We start from the raw sequence: 18,409 nt of genomic DNA, 5'->3' as shown, positions 1-18,409 counted from the left end.
AAAAGTTACACAATCATGCCAATTAAGTCCTAGACCACTATGATCTGTTCTCTTTACCTATGTACTATAATTAACAACTGCTCCAATGGGGTCTTTCTATGCCAGGCACTATATAAATATTAACTGATTTAAACCTTCTAATAAGTCTATAAAATAGATATTGTCTCCATTTTACAGATGAAACTGAGACCAGAGAAACTGAATAACTTATATAGGATCTTGATACGTAGGAAACTCCAGAATTTGAACTTGAATCCAAGTTGTCCAGCTTTAGCTTCTCTGTAGGATAATATTACACAATCTTTTCACCTAAGCATAAAAACAGACAAATAAATAATAAGGGCAAGACTTTGATAATAATTAAGTTTGATGGCGAGAAGAGCAGATACTTTTTAATTTGAAAAACTGACCTTCAGTATAATTGAATCACACCAAGTAACAAAGAAAGATCTGGAGTTGTGCTTTGTTCTGGGCATTAAACGAATGCTGACAGATGAACATTTCAATCAGTTAACAAGGCAGCTTATAACTTGGGCTGATTTCCCCCCACCCCCCGCCCAACTCAGAGTCTTTAATCTTTTTACTAAGTTGTGTAGAAACCTTGAAATTTTGTAGAACAACTTTACATGGCAATTATGGCGTATCGTATGCAACGGTGCTAAAAATGAGTTTTTGAAAATTCTCAAAGGGACACCTATTCAGAATCAGAGCCCATCTTTAATTGCATTTGAGCCATGAGCATCTGAAACCGTGGCCACTAGTTTTGTTTTCTGCCTCTCCGTGTCTATGAGGCCAGTGATAGAGACACTTAGTATCAATGCGTATTTATGTTAGCTTGCAAAAGGCCAAAGCTCACAGTGAGATTGTGATACGATACACATGGAAGGATGAGGACACTATCAAAAACTGAAGGAGGATTATGGAATTTAGGGACACTCCTGGAAGATACATGGTGGCAGCAAATGAGGGTGCCTTTGTGTAAGTCAGTATTATTACTGTGGAAATGAAATTAACTCTACATTTCTCATGAATTCATCTCATGGGATGGGTATCATGCTCTAAGGTGGTGCATATGTGCATCCTGAGCGCTGTTAGATCTTGCGGAGTCTGTGATCCAGGCATCAAAGATTATCTGTATCCTAAATACATCACCTGTCTCATACACATTGTTACAAATACTTGCATTCTGTTCATTTGCATGCTGTTGTGGTTAATGAAAGAAATATTAAAATTAAGTTATTTAGAGAAAATATTAAAATTAAACTACCTAATATTAAAAATAAACTTTTTAGAGAGTTTAGGGAGTCATTTTCCATCCAGTTTTTTTTTTTCCCTTCCACCCATGAATACTAGTGCCATGTGGAGATCTGATAATTCTCTCACTCCTAAAAAGACAGAAGCAAGACTCAAAAGCACCCAATATTAAAGATCTTTACTGTGTGCTCTGTTGTGAGACATTTCAAATAGGACCATTGTTCAAAGATGGTCCCCAACCCAGGTGTTTGAAATTTCACCATCAGAGAGCTTCTTACTGCTTCTTGGTGACATTTTGGGGGCAATCAGATTTAAGGGATTGCAAATTTTCTTTAGAGAGTCAGGACACATGTATTATAACACAAGTGTAATTTACAAGTGTAAATTTTGTTGTTTTCTAACAATTTAAATAATGGGTTATTATACAACCCATTTCATGCCCCCCCTTTTTATAAGGAACTCATGTGTGTGCATGTGTAATGTATTGTTGCAAAAGATGTGCTTTCTAAATACCCTAGTCTTTTTTGACTATCTCACATTTGCCAAGTGGTTTCCGAACCAATTCTATCAAATCTTGCTAAATTCCATGAAGGAGTAGATGTTAACACCTTCATTTTACAAACAAGGATAAAGAAACAGAAACCAAGTCTGGCCCAAGGCCTTTTTGGCTCGGTGATAGAATCAACATTGACCCCAGAGCTCTGAACTCCTTCATCTTTCCACAATTTACTAAGGCAGAAATGGGCTGAGGGCCATACCCAGCCCACTATCTTTTTTTTTTTTTTTTTTTTTTTTTTTAAGATTTATTCATTTGAGAAAGAAAGTGTGTGTGCACACAAGTGGGAGGAAGGGCAGAGGCAGACTCCCTGAGCATGGAGCCCTGCATGACTTGAGGCTGGATCCCAGGACTCTGAAATCATGACCTGAGTGGAAATCAGGAGTCTGATGCTCAATCAACTGAGCCACCCAGTGCTCCCCACTATCTATTTTTGTGTCACCTGCAATCTAAGTATGACGTTTGCCTTTTTACATAGTTGTACTTGAAATGGCTACCGAACTACATATCTGCCATTCTTTTCTCTTGGTCAGTAAATATCTACTGGCTGGCTCCTTACAGAAAAAATTTGCTTATTCCTTATTTAAGGCTGGAGAGTTTCAAACAGCACTGTTCCTTAGAAATACAATATGAGCCACATAAGCAATGCTTAATTTTCTGGTAGCCATATGTTTAAAGGTAAAAAGAAACAGATGAAACTAATTTTAATCCAGTATACACAACATGCCATGATGTCAACATGCAATCAATATAAAAACAATTAATGTGCTATTTTACGATTTTTTTTTTTGCATAGTAAATCTTCGAAATTCAGGGGTGCATTTTATTCTCATAGCACATGGCAGTTTGGGCCAACCACATTTTCAAGTGTTCAGTGTCCATGCCTGTCAATGACAACTATATCGGACAGAGGAGATTTAGACATTATTACCACTTTGTCCTCACTATTCCTCCTTTTAGCAGTAAGGATATTTTCTCAGTTTCTCCATTAAAATTTTGATGCCAATAGGGAGCCAAATATAACACTAGCATTTCCCTGGTATCATGCTATTGTCACATTCTCTCAAGTGGGAAATATTTTTGTTACCATTTCTTTTGTGTCAACTTGAATAGAAATTAAATGATTTTACTAACGTTCTTTAAGTTGGTGTTTAAGTTTTTTAAATAATGAACCCAGATTATCGTCTGATTTTGGTTTTGGGGACAAGATTTATAAAGCCCATTAGCCACTCTCTATTCCTTTACCCTGTTTTAATTTCTTCTCAGCACCTTCCATTTGGCCATATGTATGTATATTATGAAATCTGAGTGCTGTTGTCTGACTTCCATTGGAATGTAAACTCCTTAACAGCAGGGATCTTTAAGGTGTTGTTTGCTTCTATATTTCTAGAACTCTACAGGCATAGTTCCTGTTCAAAAATTTTATTTTTTGACAAATAAATTATAAAAAGGATCACATATATAAAGGAAGATAAACAAAAGATATCTCTGGAAAGAGGGACATGGTAAGGGATTAGCACCCTAGTGTGAATTGGTTTACTTCGTCAGTTTGAATAAAACACGGACTCACTGGGAAAGAAAGAATTTTAAAAGGAGAGGAAAAACTGACATTAGCAGTAATTTTGGGGGTAAATCAGTTTGGTAATCTTCTTTTTAAAATTTCATTTTATTTATTTATTCATGAGCAACACAGAGAGAGGCAGAGACGTAGGCAGAGGGAGAAGCAGGCTCGCTGCGCAGAGCCTGATTCCGGACTCGATCCCATGACCCCAGGATCACTACCTGAGCGGTAGGCAAATGCTCAACCACTGAGCCACCCAGGTGCCCCAAAATCTTTTTCTAGAGCTAACCAGCCAGTATGTCACAAAAGTAAAAGATTCTAAAAATAATACTGGTCTCATGTTTATGGACCGCTGGCATCTATTTTTAATTAGATTAACAAAATTTCTACCATCAGGTCCTTCCATAGAACAGCAGGTGGGGAGAGACCTCTATTTTTTTGTTTATTATATTCACCAGCTATTTCTTTTCCTATAATTTCTGCTCGCACTACATGGTGAAGTTAGACTAGCAAAATGGAAGTTACATTTCAATACCCAGGAGAAAAGCCTTGAGAAAACTTCACAAAACAAAAAGTTTAGTTTTCATTATATCCACCAGGCCTGCAGGTTCACCTAAGATTCCCCAACATCCTTGGAGACCTTTTAAATGCAGTAAAATGCCTGCCTCAGGTAAAATTGGCAACACTTTAGAACAAAGGTTTCGTAAGTAGTGGTTTATAACGCATGTAGGATTTGGAAAGTACATTTTTCCTTGTCTTGAAGATATGTCTTATTAAGATGGCGTACCCCCTTGGAGGCAATATTACTTTTTCAATAGTTCAAGCTTGCAATAACACTATTTCTTGGGAGGAAGCTGGAGTATTTTTATCTAGAATAGAATGATGCTGTTTGAACAAATATTATTTCAGGAGATTGCAGATTTGCAGGTAAAAATTGCTGGTCAGATTTTCAGCACAGGGCTGTGCTAAAAAGTAGAGAAAAAGGAAGGAATCTGTTAGACCACTGACAGCAACACTCTATGATGAAAGTCAATTAAAAACGATGCCCACATCGGAACTAAACCTCCTTAATGCTAACATTTTCTTCAGGATTCTCCTCACTGAAGCTCTCATGGATGTGTTTGAATTTTTCTTAAACAGCAGGTATGAATCACATAATAAGTAAAAACTACCTACCAAGTATGTTGGCAGTTCATTCAGACTGCCAAAGGCTCATTTACTTATTTATTTGAAAGGAAAAAACAAAAACAAAAACAAAAACAAAAAAAACAAAAACAAAAACAAAAACAAAAAAAACAAAAACAAAAACAAAAAAACAAAAAAAACAAAAAAAAACAGGATGAGGGGTAGAGGGAGAGAGAGAGAGAGAGAGAGAAATCTCAAGCAGACACTGCACTGAGCCAGGAGCCTGATGCAGGACTCGATCTCAGGACCCTGAGACCATGACTGGAGCCTAAATCAAGAGTCATATGCCTAACCAACTGAGCCACCCAGGTGCCCCTCATCCTAGAGAAGCATAGCCATTTTTAAGAATCTGTGAATCCAGATTTTATATATGTTTTATATCATATATTTATGATAATATATCATGTTTATTTATATATATGAAAGTATTTATGCATCTGATGCCTCTGTCTCAATGAAGTAAAACTTTGAATATCGCATTATAGTCAGTTGGTGTACATGTATATATGTCTATATTATATCTCCACTCCACTTCAGCAATTCCTTGGATCTTGTCAAGTGCTGGTAATAATCCATCTTAGAAACCTTAATTTCAAATTTTTAATATCATAATAACATAATTAAGATATATGTATCCCTTAGGAAACTGTGCAGTTAATTTTTCTATCTAATTACCACTAAATCTTTCAATAAACTTCTGGTTTTATTTTATTCTTTCTCAAGTAAAGATCCTATATATGGTAAACCTGTCTTGCCAGCACCGTCCATTCCTTTATGCCTTTGTCCTTCCATTGATCCAAACCTAAAAACCCTAGGAAATCATCAATCCACTCACCTTCTTTCTGCATCTATTATTGTATTGATGTACATAGCTGGAGAAATGCACAAGAAAATGAGCAATTTGCCCCACCAGACTTTTGATATCTAAAGCCATCTGGGTTCTCTGTTTTGTTGGTCAGTCCCAGTTGTCCATGACCAGTTCCAATTATCATTATCCCCAAAATCATTATAATCATTCCTCTCATTTCTTTCAGCCCCATGCCTATGTTTCCTAATTTATAGAGAGAATGGGCACTATCATACAAATGCTCTCAACCTCCTGCCTCCATTTACAAATATGTTAACACTTGAGTGTCTGTTTAGATCTTTACTCCTATTTCCTATGCAAAGTGAATTATTTTGTCTATGTCCTAAACATTCCTTTTGTTTACTCTCCATTCATTATTTTATATTACTTTCTTTTTTCATTTTTCTTTGGCTCCATATCTTTCAACATAAAAACATGTTTATGTCTCTTTCATCATTTAATAATCATGTTGCCTGGAACTATTCAGAGCCTAGGTACTCACTTATTTCTTCAACAAACATTTTTTGAGCATCCATTATGTGCTAAACATGGATGTGTATCAACCTTTCCTTCAACCATGCTTTCAAAGAGTGGTTTATCTCTACCTTGCCTATCTTGCCTTGTATCCAGGCATTCATACCACCTAAAACTATTCTTTGGTCCCCATCATGGTACTGAAACTATTCTGACAATGCTCAATACACTGAATACCTTTTAATTTGTTGACTTTAACACTATCAATTACTTATTTGTCGACATAAAGAATAATCTTTCTCCTCTTCATTCTAATTCTCTGTTCACTCCTTCTCACATTTCTTTAAAACTACTTCTCCTGCACTCCTTAGATATTATTACCCTGATCTTTGTCTTCCATACTTTTCCTCCTCATTTTGCTACTCATCATAAGCAACATTTTCAAATACTGTGCCATATTGATTAGGATTTTCAAAGCTAAGACTCTGCCTATTTCCTGAGCTCCAGGTGTGTATGCACACTGTCACAACACTCAAACTTAAAACCAACATCTTCCACCTTTTTCTCCTATTTAGTTCAATGGAAATCTCATCCACTGAATGCCCAAGCCAGAAATTTAGGACTTTCCTTTAGCCCAACATTTACTCTATTTCTTAAAAAAAGGAAAAAGAAAAAAGTAAATCAACCAGCAAGTTATATGGATTCTACTAACTAAACTGCCTCTCAAATTGTTTCTCCCACCTATATTCAAGTCCTAGCTTCAGACTTTCCCATCATTTGGCTCCTGAGTTACTGAAACATCCTCTTCATTAGTCTACGTCCCATTTAGCCCCTCATAATCCAATTTGTCTACTAATACAAGTTAAATACTTTTAAAGTGTTAATCTAAGCATAATACTTCTCTATTCACAGACTTTCAAAAGAAAACAAAAATCTCTTACCATTCCTTTATTCATTCAGTCACTAACTACGTATGAACAGTTAGGAACCAGAAACTGAACTAGGCACTGCATATGCAGTGGTCATAAAATTGTACTGGTCCTCACCTCAGGAAAGTATACATACTGGACCCTGCAAAATTCTCCACGGTTTTTTTTTATTTGTTTTCATTTTAAGATTTTATTTTTTTATTCATGAGGGACACACACAGAGAGAAAGAGGCAGAGACAGGCAGGGAGAAGCAGGCTCCCATGCAGCCTGACATGGGACTCGATCCCAGGTCTCCAGATTCAAACCTGGGGTGAAGGTGGCGTTAAACTGCTGAGCCACCGGCCTGCCCAAAACTCTCCATTGTTAATGCCTGACATTCTCTTCCACCTAATTAACACTCCAGCTTTACCTCAGGCAAAGTTCTTAATGCATTTTAATGTGTGTGTATGTGTGTGTAACTTCTCACAGACTACAGCTCCTTGAGAGCAGTGAGTTTATCTTTTAATTGTCAAGTAAGTCTTTCTTTAGTTCTCTGAGTCCTAAAAGTTCTGTACCCTTAACTTCTCTTAAAGCCAACATAAGCTATGATTAGCTTAGTGCCTGAATAAATAAAAACACTCGTTAGTCCAGTGATCTCTCTCAGTAATCTTTAAAAGTATTTTGCCTATCGAAAGGAAGACCCACAGTTCTTACTTCAGATACTGATGCTTCAAAGATGGAATTTCTATTATTTGGTCCCCTCAACCAGGTGCCATAAGGAAACCAAAGGAAGTATTAGATATGTAATCAACAATAGGGAAATTGACAAGTGGGGGAAAAAAGAAAGCCCAGTTTATCAGAAAAAAACATGAAAGCAGGTTCATTGTTCTTTGATGGCTTTGATTTTTATGGTAATCAGGGCGATTTGATTCTTACACTAGGCTTCTCCTGTCTTAGATCTGAGTTCTACCTTGTAGACAGAATCAATCGTGCATCTCCTCTGTCTTGAGATCCTACCAGACTAACTAATTGGAGAAAAATATTGTAAAGGAAACAAGGAAAATGATTAAAATGTACGCATGCAAAATCTTTTATAAGAACCTAAAATATGATAAAAACAAAAAAATTAATTGAAGAAAGAAAAGGCAAAGATTTGGATAGGCAATTCAGAGTAGAGGCTATCCAACATTCTTAGGGAAATTAATATTAAAATTGAAAGTGAAACTACTCTTTATCATGGTAGTTTCATTCTTGGATTATCTACTCCACTATGGAAAAGAGTAAGTCAATACAGATGTTCGTATAGAATGTATATTATATTGTTTTTAAGGGCAAAAATATAAGCAAACTAAATGCTCATTAATAAGAAAATGAATAAACCATATATACATTGAAAATAAAAGGCAAATTTTAAAAATGAATTAGGTCTCAGGGCCATTTGTGTGGCTCAATTGGTTAAGCATCCGACTCTTAATTTTGGTTCAGGTTATGATCTCAGGGTTGTGAGACTGAGCCTGGCATTGGGCTCCACACTCAGAGTGGACCCTGCTTTAAGATTCTCTCCCTCTCTGCTCCTCCCTCTGCTCCTCTCTCTCTCATAAATAAATAAATCTCTTTTTTAATATTTTGTTTATTTATTTGAGAGAAAGAGAGAGAACAAGCATGCGTGTGCACAGGTCAGGAGAGTAGCAGACTCCCCACTAAACACAGAGTCAGAGGCAGGGCTGGATCCCTGGACATTGAGGTCATGACCTGAGCTGAAACCAAAAGCCAGATGCTTAACAGACTGAGCCACTCAGGTGCCCCAAATAAATCTTAAAACAAACAAACAAACACACAAACAAAAACTAGCAATGAATTTTGCAGCATCCGTTGACTCTTCTTTTCACAATCTCTCTGCAATGACATTGCTGTTAAAAGCATTTTCCCACAGTAGAACCCTTTCAAAATTGGAGCCGATCCCCTCAAACCCTGTCACTGCTTAATCACCTAAATGTATGTGATATTCTAAATGCTTTATTGTCACTTCAATAATCTTTACAGCATCTTCATCAGGAGTAGATTCCATTTCAAGAAACCACTTTTTTTTTTGCTCATCCATAAGAAGCAATGCCTCATCCATTAAAGTTTTATCATGAGATCGCAGCAATTCAAATGTAATAATGGAAAAGTTTGATATATTGCAAAAATTACCAAAATGTGACACAAAGACACTAAGTGAGCAAATGCTGTTAGAAAAATGGTGCGAACAGACTTGCTCAGTGCTGGGTTGCCACAAGCTTTCAATCTGTAAAGACATAGTATCTGCAAAGTACAACAAAGTAAAATGTATGAAAGGGAGACCACCTAGATGCCTAGATTTATTGTTAAGTGAGAAAAGCAAGTTACAGACAAATGTATAGAATGAGATCCAATTTTTATAAACAAAACTAAATATGCAAAATGAGAACAAAATGAGAAAACAAATCTGTATAGGTATGATTGTATGTATGACTAAGTCAGCCTAGAAAGAAAGGTAGTCTCATCAGGTAGTCTCAGATGTGAGTGGTAGTGAACCCAATGAAGTGGAAAAGGATGCAGGGCTGAAGGGCCCACCAGAAAATCATGTTATAGATTTAATCTCATTTAATAAGAAGAATAATAAATAAACTAATAAATAAATATAATCCCATTAATATAAAATTGTGTGTGTGCTCAGAGAGAAATGTATGGAGAGTGCTAAAGAATATGTTCATGGTGCTATATTTAATTAGCAAGCTTTCAAGGAACTTTGATTTCTTCTTTAAATTTTTCTGTATTGGCCTGCACTGTTTTCACTTTTTTTTTTTTTTTTGGTTTTTACATTGAATATGTGTACAATTAAACAAACAAATCAAAACAGAATGTGGGTGAACCTATAAATGGACACCTAAAAATCGTTACTGTCAGTCTATGTTTGGTAAGTCAAAGCAAGACAACATATGGGGAACATTCTCTCCATTGCCTAGAGATGGTCTGCCCTTCTTGATACTGATAAAATGGTACCAAATGTTTTATTAATGCTAGAGTAGAAAATAAATCCATCTAACCATTAGAGAAAATCCAACATGAGTTAAGTCATTGAATTTCATGGCATAGAAGCAAATATCCAGAGGAATAAATTTATTTACCAAGGGCAAAATGTAGAATGTTCACAAAAGAGATGGAAGTATGTGAAGGTGAGGATCTTAAGGCCACATTCTGTAAGGTTTTTTTGTTCTAAAATTTGCTAAGATTTGGAATTTCTATTCGAATTCTTCAAAATTAATGGCATATTTTTGTATAAGAATAAGTAATTATATGTACACTTTCAAGCCTAGAATGCAGATCACAAAACTGAACCCCCCCCATATACATTACCATATATTTAATCATTCTTTATTCATGAGGGTGAAAAACTAACTTGAATAAAACATTAAACTGATAAGCCTTTGAAGGAGCTCTTCATTTAAATCCTCTTTCAAAAATTGCAAGACCTAGCTCACCATCACAAAATCCAAGATAGAACAAATAAATACCTAGGGAGCAAACTTTCTAGCCTTAAAAAACTATGTTTGTATCAATTACTGACATAAGTCACCTTCAACACTTCATTACAGGAAGTATTCATTTCTGTGCATACTGATCTCTGTCAAAGGGTTCAGTTCTTCCTTTAGGATAAAATACAAATGATACTGAATCTCTTGCAAGTCTCTAAGCTCATTCATTATGTCTGAAGGACCCGGGGATTGGTCTAGGGGGAAAAAACAGCCTTGGAAAGAAGTGCAGGCTGTTATGGCTGGAATACACTATATTCATCTTCCCCTTGTGGTGTATCCAATGACAGGGAGCCGCTCCTTCTCTGGGATGTCCACGTTAAAGGAAGGATACCATCTTTTATTATAAAGAGAATGGCTAGACACATAGTCAGATTATAGACAAATGATAGATGATGATGATGATAGATAGATAGATAGATAGATGATAGATAGATGATAGATAGATAGATAACAGATGGAAGGAAGGCAGGCAGGAAGGAAGGAAGAGTAAAATCAAGAAACAGCATTTTTTTTCTCCTGTGGGAGCTTATAATAGCATTATCACTTTTTGTAACCTTTATTTACATATTCAAAGCAATCTTGCAATTTTCAATAAGGCTATAAACTTCCTGCTCAGTTTTTCAAGTGTCTTTGGTTTTAAATGGGTCATTAAAAAGTTACTTTTGCTTTAATTAAATAAACAAAGTACTCATTTCATTCTTACATGAACCTCCAGGATTTTCAATTAGTTATTTCTGCATTAAGCTTGACTGAGTTGCTATGCTAATGTGCTTTTATCATTTTGCCAAAAATAAACATGTGACTGGTTTACAGGAGGACGGGATGCCTCCGACTTTCATGTCTCCTGTCATTGGCATTCTGAATATAAGTACGACCTCCACTGCTCAGTAAACACCATTAATCTGCAGCTTATGCAAATCAGAAACCTATTATTTTAACTGTTTTAATAAGCAGTGAAATCAGAGCTATTGTTATCCCACTTATCTTGAAGAGAAGTGTTCTGTAACTGTAAAATATTATTCCACTATTATCAATGGCATTGTTGTTATTATATTAATAAAATATTACATGATATAGAGAGATTTCTGTATGAAGTAAGATTACACCCAAGATGATGTTCTCTTTCAAGAGCAAAGGTAAAGAGGCTACAGTGATAATGTCACAAACACTTTGTTTATTTAATGCCTTGTTGTTTGTGGCTTATTAAGACATTTTATTTGTCTTTCTTTCCCCCTCATTATTTCTGATTCATTCCATTTTTTGGAGTGGACAGGAAATGAAAAGACAGAAAGAAAAACTTTAATTAATTATTATGTAGAGTCTGGTAGAAGAAAAATATTGCTTACAATGAAATCATTGGACCATCAAGAGACTTCAACTGCTATATTGCAATAATGGAATATTGCCTGAGCACTGAAACATTGCTATCCTTTCATTTATGAAAAATGTAACAGCAAGCGATATGCTGAAGATGCCCATGTGTGGCCCATAGATCCATAGATCCTTAGGACATTAACAAATACATCATTGCCATTGAAAACAAAATCATTTCTCTACTCAGAATAACATGGTAGATGTATATTTGACTGATAAAGTCCATGACTATGTGCATTTCAGGCCTGGTTTTACATAAGATATTCAGTCTCCCTCCATAGATCTACTGTGTCTGGCTCACTACCTGCAATGCAGGCACTCAGCAAGAGGTGAACTTAGGGAACAGCTAATCCAAATTTAGCTTCAGGTCCTCTGAATTGCGTGAACTCTTCCAAGGGCCTTACCTACCCGTATACTTATAACTATATATTTTAAATTTGGTATTCTTTTTTTTTAAGATTTTATTTACTTATTCATGAGAGAGGCAGAGACATAGGCAGAGGGAGAAACAGGCTTCCCGTGGGGAAACCAATGCAGGACTTGATCCCAGGACCCCAGGATCATGCCCTGAGCTGAAGGCAGATGCTCAACCACAGAGCCACCCAGGAGTCCCGAAATTTTGTATTCTTAAGGACACCAAAAATGTATGCTCTTCAGATCCATAAAGTCTGGGTCCATTTCTAGACTTGATATTCTTCAGTGCCTAATTAAATTGATGGAAGAATGGATCAAGATGTCAAGCAATGAAGATAATATTTCATCTCTCCACCATCTCATTTGGAGTCATTCTTTTTTCTCTGAAAATTTTGGATAGCTAAAATTTCCTAGTGCTAACCTTCTCCTGCTAATCTATAACTTCCTGGACATCACTTCTATCATTTTTCACTCAATCTGATAAATCCTCTTTCCCCTCATCTCCTGGAAAGCAATAGGCTGAAAATCTTTCCTATGTTCCTAACGATCTGTTGCCTTTTTAATTCATTTTAGCAATCTTAGAAACATAGAGACACTCTTTGATCCTCCACTTAGTCAATCTTAGGTCTCTGATTCCTCCTGAAGAAACCTATTAAATGATACTGAGAGTCGGACTTAAATTTTAACATATCCTTTTATCCATAACTTGTTCACCCCCTAGCTAATCCCTCATGGTACTATTTTAAATCTTGTCCAAGTGCTTGAGACTAACATTTCTACTGACCCCTCACTCTTAACTATTGATTGCTTCTCTCAGTTTACAACAGGTATCATAGTACTTTGAATAGAGGAGGATCCAGCATCTGCAGGTGAAGTTGAAATTACTGAATCTGCTTCCACTTGATGGGAAAGCCTTCAATACAGAAATTTTCAGATGGCATAGGCTGTGGGAGAAAAAAAAAAGAAAAGCAGAAATACTATTTTCATCTTATTAGGATTAATGCCATCCCCATGAAGAAAGGTCTTTAGTTAAATGAAAAAGAAACGTTAAGGAGACAGGTCACTGAAATGTTATCAGAAATTACTTATTAAGAACTTAATATCAGTGAAGATTTAAATACTCCAGAGAAACACATAAATTATTACTAACTTCTATGATTTCCAATTTCAGAGTACATTCCATATAGTGTTGTTATGAGGCATATTTATGTGTTCATGGCATTCCAACATATAAATTAAACTTCACAGTAAAAGGTTCAGTGCTGATGTCAGTGATAGTTTGAAAAAGAGTAAAGCACAGGCATTAAAATTCTAATGAGAACTTTAAGTTTAGAAAAATTGTGGAAGAATTTTTATTTCATGTAAGCAGACAGGAGCCTCATTAAAATTGTCATATGCTTCTTAGCTTCTCACAAATTGAAAGTATAAAAAAAAGTTTTGCTATAAAAAAGGCACAGCTGCTAATGAGAAAGGACTTTAATTAACAGATCCACTTGGAAAAAGGTAAACACGTTGCATTTCACGAATTTAAGAATTTTGTTGCCATATTTGATGCATACTAAATATTTTGTCAATTATAGACTAACTGATGCAAGATATTTCCATATGGATCATTTGAATAATAATAACTAACATGTATTAAACTCTTTACTCAGTGTCCAGTACTATTCTAAGTGCTATTTATATATTTGTTGTTTATGTCACCAAAACTAATCAGGGAAATACTACTTACCTTCACCTCGTGGATAAGCAAACTAAGCTCAGAGAGGTTAAATAACTTATTCCTGGTCACACAGGGTTAGGATTTGAGCTGCAGACATATGATTCAAGAGTTAGTTCTCTTAACTACCTCTCTGAAGGCAAATATGCAGAATTTTTTTTAATCCTTTCACTTTATTGGAGTTCAATTTGCCAACATATAGCATATCACCCAGTGCTCATCCGGTCAAGTGCCCCCCTCAGTGCCCGTCACCCAGTCCCCCCCATTCACCTCCCTTTCCACCACCCCTTGTTCATTTCCCAGAATTAGGAGTCTCTCATGTTCTGTCTCCCTCTCTGATATTTCCCACTCATTTTCTCTCCTTTCCCCTTTAATCCCTTTCACTATTTTTTATATTCCCCAAAGGAATGAGACCATATAATGTTTGTCCTTTGATTGACTTACTTCACTCAGTATCATACCCTCCAGTTCCAACCACCTTGAAGCAAATGGTGGGTATTCATCCTTTCTAATGGCTGAGTAACATTCCATTGTATATACAGACCACAGCTTCTTTATCCATCATCTTTCGATGGACACCGAGGCTCCTTCCACAGTTTGGCTCTTGTGGCCATTGCTGCTATAAACGTTGGGGTGCAGGTGTCCTGCCATTTCACTGCATCTGTATCTTTGGGGTAAATCCCCAGCAGTGCAATTGCTGGGTCGTAGGGCAGATGTATTTTTAACTCTTTGAGGAACCTCCACACAGTTTTCCAGAGTGGTTATACCAGTTCACTTTCCTAAAAACAGTGCAAGAGGGTTCCCCTTTCTCCGAATTCTCTCCAGCATTTGTTGTTTCCTGTCTTGTCAATTTTCACCATCCTCACTGGTATGAGGTGGTATCTCATTGTGGTCTTGATTTGTATTTCCCTGATGGCCAGTGATATGGAGCATTTTCTCATGTGCTTGTTGGCCATGTCTATGTCTTCTTTGGTGAAATTTCTGTTCATGTCTTTGCCCACTTCATGATTGGATTGTTTGTTTCTTTGGTGTTGAGTTTAAGAAGTTCTTTATAGATCTTGGATAGTAGCCCTTTATCTGATAGGTCATTTGCAAATATCCTCTCCCATTCTGTAGGTTTTCTTTTAGTTTTGTGGACTGTTTCTTTTGCTGTGCAGAAGCTTTTTCTCTTGATGAAGTTCCAATAGTTCATTTTTGCTTTTGTTTCTCTTGCCTTCATGTATGTATCTTGCAAGAAGTTGCTGTGGCCAAGTTCAAAAAAGGTGTTGCCTGTGTTCTCCTTTAAGATTTTGATGGATTCTTGTCTCACATGTAGATCTTTCATCCATTTTGAGTTTATCTTTGTGTAAGGTGTAAGAGAAAGGGCTAGTTTCATTCACCTGCATGTGGCTGTCCAATTTTCCCAGCACCATTGATTAAAGAGACTGTCCTTTTTTCAGTGGATAGTCTCTCTTGCTTTGTCAAATATTAGTTGACCATAGAGTTGAGGGCCCATTACTGGGTTCTCTATCTATTCTGTCCCATTGACCTATGTGTCTGTTTTTGTGCCAGTACCACACTGTCTTGATGACCACGGCTTTGTAGTACAACCTGAAATCTGGCATTGTGATGCCCCAGCTCTGGTTTTCTTTTTTAATATTCCCCTGACTATGCGGGGTCTTTTCTGATTCCACAAAAATCTTAAGATGATTTGTTCCAACTCTCTGAAGAAACTTCATGGTATTTTGATAAGGATTGCATTAAATGTGTACATTGCCCTGGGTAACATTGACATTTTCACAATATTAATTCTTCCAATCCATGAGCATGGAATATTTTTCCATCTCTTTGTGTCTTCCTCAGTTTATTTCACAAGTGTTCTGTAGTTTTTAGGGTATAGATCCTTTACCTCTTTGGTTAGGTTTATTCCTAGGTATCTTATGCTTTTGGGTGCAATTGTAAATGGGATTGACTCCTTAATTTCTCTTTCTTCAGTCTCATTGTTAGTGTATAGAAATGCCACTGACTTCTGGGCATTGATTTTGTATCCTGCCACACTGCTGAATTGCTGTATGAGTTCTAGCAATCTTGGGGTGGAGGCTTTTGGATTTTCTATGTGCAATATCATGTCATCTACAAAGAGGGAGAGTTCAACTTCTTCTTTGCCAATTAGAATGCCTTTTATTTCTTTTTGTTGCCTGATTGCTGAGGCTAGGACTTCCAGTACTATGTTGAATAGCAGTGGTGAGAGTGGACATCCCTGTCTTGTTTCTGATCTTAGGGGAAAGACTCCCAGTGCTTCCCCATTGAGAATGATATTTGCTGTGGGCTTTTCGTAGATGGCTTTTAAGATGCTGAGGAATGTTCTCTCTATCCCTATACTCTGAAGAGTTTTGATCAGGAATGGATGCTGTATTTTGTCAAATGCTTTCTCTGCATCTATTGAGAGGATCATATGGTTCTTGTTTTTTCTCTTGCTGATATGATCTATCACATTGATTACTTTATGAGTATTGAACCAGCCTTGCATCCTGGGGATAAATCCCACTTGGTCATGGTGAATAATCTTCTTAATGTACTGTTGAATCCTATTGGCTAGTATCTTATTTAGAATTTTTGCATCTGTGTTCATCAGGGATATTGGTCTATAATTCTTCTTTTTGGTGAGATCTTCATCTGGTTTTGGAATTAAGGTGATGCTGGCCTCATAGAATGAGTTTGGAAGTATTCCATCTCTTTCTATCTTTTGGAACAGCTTTAGCAGAATAGGTATTATTTCTTCTTTATACGTTTGATAGAATTCCCCTGGGAAGCCATCTGGCCCTGGACTTTTGTGTCTTGGGAGGTTTTTGATGACTGCTTCAATTTTCTCCCTGGTTAGCAGCCTGTTCAGGTTTTCTATTTCTTCCTCTTCCAGTTTTGGTAGTTTGTGGTTTTCCATAAATGCATCCATTTCTTCTAGACTGCCTAATTTATTGGTGTATAGTTGCCCATAATATGTTTTTAAAATCATTTGTATTTCCTTGGTATTGGTGGTGATCTCTCCTTTTCTATTTGTGATTTTATTAATTTGAGTCTTTTGTCTTTTGTTTTTAATAATACTGGCTAATGGTTTATCTATCTTATTAATTCTTTCAAAGAACCAACTTCTGGTTTTGTTGATCTGCTCCATAGTTCTTCTGGTCTCTATTTCATTTAGTTCTGCTCGAATCTTTATTAACTCTCTTCTTCTGCTGGGTGTAGGTTTTATTTGCTGTTCTTTCTCCAGTTCCTTTAGGTGCAAGGTTAGCTTTTGTATTTGGGTTTTTTCCAGTTTTTTGAGGGATGCTTGTATTGCAAGCATGTATTTCCCTCTCAGGACTGCTTTTGCTGTATCCCAACGATTTTGAATGGTTGTATCTTCATTCTCATTAGTTTCCATGAATCTATTTAATTTTTCTCTAATTTCCTGGTTGACCCTTCATCTTTTAGAAGGATGGTCTTTAACCTCCACATATTTGAATTTCTTCCAAATTTCTTCTTGTGATTGAGTTCTAGTTTCAAAGCATTATGGTCTGAAAATATACAGGGGATAATCCCAATCTTTTGGTATTGGTTAAGACCTGATTTGTGACCCAGTATGTGGTCTATTCTGGAGAAAGTTCCATGTGCACTTGAGAAGAATGTGTATTCAGTTGTGTTCAGATGTAAAGTTCTATAAATATCTGTGAAATCCATCTGGTCCAGTTGTTTCTTTGGAGATATTATGCTTAGAAGATCTGTCATTTGCAGAAAGTGCCGTGTTGAAGTCTCCCAGTAGAAGTGTATTATTATCTAAGTATATCTTAGCTTTGGTTATTAATTGATATACTTGGCAGCTCCCACATTAGGGACATAAATATTCATGATTGTTAAGTCCTCTTGTTGGATTCTTTAAGTATGATATAGTGTCCCTCTTCATCTCTTACTACAGTCTTTGGGGTAAACTTTAACTTATCTAATATGAAGATGGCTACCCCTGCTTTCTTTTGAGGACCATTTGAATGGTAAATGGTTTTCCAACCTTTTATTTTCAGGCTGTAGGTGTCCTTAGGTCTAAAATGAGTCTCTCGTAGACAGAAAATAGATGGGTCTTTCTTTTTTTATCCAGTCTGAAACCCTGCGTCTTTTGATGGGATCATTAAGCCCATTCACATTCAGAGTTACTATTGAAAGATATGAATTTAGTGTCATCATAATACCTATTCAGTTCCTGCTTTTATAGATTGTTTCTTTGGACTTCCTCTTTCTTCTACAGAGTCCTCCTTAATATTTCTTGCAAAGCTGGTTTGGTGGTCACATATTCTTTCAGTTTCTGCCTATCTTGGAAGCTCTTTATCTCTCCTTCTATTCTGAATGAGAGCCTTGCTGGATAGAGTATTCTTGGCTGCATGTTCTTCTCATTTAGGACCTTGAATATATCCTGCCAGCCTTTTCTGGCCTGCCAGGTCTCTGTGGAGAAGTCTTCTGTTAACCTAATACTTCTCCCCATATAAGTTAGGGATCTCTTTTCTCTTGCTGCTTTAAGGATTTTCTCTATATCTTTGGAATTTGCAAGTTT

The 18,409-nt window shown here is 36.4% G+C and overlaps 1 long non-coding RNA gene across 1 annotated transcript; it reads right to left on the bottom strand.

Moving 5' to 3' along the window:
- Nucleotides 1-3,273: 3,273 nt before the first annotated feature.
- On the bottom strand, nucleotides 3,274-15,707 carry LOC144291783 (uncharacterized). Its single transcript, XR_013359276.1, has 3 exons — nucleotides 14,296-15,707; nucleotides 12,916-13,075; nucleotides 3,274-4,336 (listed from the first exon to the last, which is right to left on the bottom strand). It is a non-coding gene; the product is annotated as an uncharacterized LOC144291783 (long non-coding RNA).
- Nucleotides 15,708-18,409: the final 2,702 nt, after the last annotated feature.

This window comes from Canis aureus, chromosome 20 (genome assembly GCF_053574225.1).
Source record: "Canis aureus isolate CA01 chromosome 20, VMU_Caureus_v.1.0, whole genome shotgun sequence".
Taxonomy (NCBI): Eukaryota; Metazoa; Chordata; class Mammalia; order Carnivora; family Canidae; genus Canis; species Canis aureus.
This window is presented reverse-complemented; position numbering and strand designations above follow the sequence as displayed.